This window comes from Arachis hypogaea, chromosome 15, assembly GCF_003086295.3.
Source record: "Arachis hypogaea cultivar Tifrunner chromosome 15, arahy.Tifrunner.gnm2.J5K5, whole genome shotgun sequence".
In the NCBI taxonomy this organism is placed as follows: Eukaryota; Viridiplantae; Streptophyta; class Magnoliopsida; order Fabales; family Fabaceae; genus Arachis; species Arachis hypogaea.
In genome coordinates this window covers 99,450,527-99,452,102 of record NC_092050.1, presented here as the reverse complement: position 1 = coordinate 99,452,102, position 1,576 = coordinate 99,450,527, and the positions used below count along the sequence as shown (strand labels likewise).

At 35.6% G+C, this 1,576-nt stretch overlaps 1 non-coding gene across 1 annotated transcript; it reads right to left on the bottom strand.

The window, feature by feature from the left end:
- Window positions 1-1,052: 1,052 nt before the first annotated feature.
- LOC112752306 (small nucleolar RNA R71) lies at window positions 1,053-1,160 on the bottom strand. Its single transcript, XR_003176750.1, has one exon. It is a non-coding gene; the product is annotated as a small nucleolar RNA R71 (small nucleolar RNA).
- Between the last annotated feature and the right edge of the window lie 416 nt (window positions 1,161-1,576).

Genomic DNA, 1,576 nt, shown 5'->3' with positions numbered 1-1,576 from the left:
TCCCCTAACCTCTTATCTTTTTAAAATTGACTTTCAAATCTTTTTCAATCAATCTTATCTTTTTGTTTTAATCATATCTTTTTCAAAAAACAAATTTCAAATCTTTTTCAATCAATCATATCTTTTTGTTTCAATCATATCTTTTTCAAAACCACCTAACTATTCTTCCCTCTCTAATTTTCGAAAATACCTCCCTCTTTTTCAAAAATTCTTTTTAATTAATTAATTGTTTTAAATTTTAATTTTAATTTTAATTCCCCCTTTAATTTTCGAAAATCATCAACTCCTTTTCAAAAAATTGTTTTCGAAAACTTCTCTCTCTCATCTTCTTCTATTTATTTAATTACTTACTAACACTTCTTTTCATCTCATATCTCTGCTCCTATCCTCACCCTTGTGCTTGGATTATCCATTCTTCTTCACTCTTATTCCCTTTCTTCTTCTACTAATAATAAGGAACCTCTTTACTGTAACATAGAGGATTCCTCTTCTTTTCTTGTTCTCTTCTCTTTCATATGAGCAGGAATAAGGAAAAGGGCATTCTTGTTGAAGCTGATCTAGAACCTGAAAGAACTCTGAAGAGAAAACTAAGAGAAGCTAAATTACAACAATCCAGAGACAACCTTACTGAAATTTTTGAACAATAAAAGGAGATGGCAGACGCACCTAACAACAATAATGAAAGGAGGATGCTTGGTGATTATACTACACCTACTTCCAAGTTTGATGGAAGAAGCATCTCAATCCCCACCATTGGAGCAAACAATTTTGAGCTAAAACCTCAATTAGTTGCTCTAATGCAACAAAACTGCAAATTCCATGGACTTCCATCAGAAGATCCTTATCAGTTTTTAACTGAGTTCCTGTAGATATGTGAGACTGTTAAGACTAATGGAGTAGATCCTGAAGTCTACAGGCTCATGCTTTTTCCTTTTGCTGTAAGAGACAGAGCTAGAACATGGTTGGACTCACAATCTAAAGATAGCCTGAACTCTTGGGATAAGCTAGTCACGGCCTTTTTGGCTAAGTTCTTTCCTCCTCAAAAGCTGAGCAAGCTTAGAGTGGATGTTCAGACCTTCAAGCAAAAAGATGGTGAATCCCTCTATGAAGCTTGGGAAAGATACAAGCAGATGACCAAAAGGTGTCCTCCTGACATGCTTTTAGAATGGACCATTTTGGATATATTCTATTATGGTCTGTCTGAGTTCTCCAAGATGTCACTGGACCATTCTGCAGGTGGATCCATTCACCTAAAGAAAACGCCTGCAGAAGCTCAAGAACTTATTGACATGGTTGCAAATAATCAATTCATGTATACTTCTGAGAGAAATTCCGTGAATAATGGGACGCCTCAGAAGAAGAGAGTTCTTGAAATTGATGCTCTGAATGCCATATTGGCTCAGAACAAAGTGTTGACTCAGCAAGTCAACATGATTTCCCAAAGTCTGAATGGATGGCGAAATGCTTCCAACATTACTAAAGAGGCATCTTTTGAAGAAGAAGCTTATGATCCTGATAACCCTACAATAGTAGAGGTAAATTACATGGGTGAACCTTATGGAAACACCTATAATTC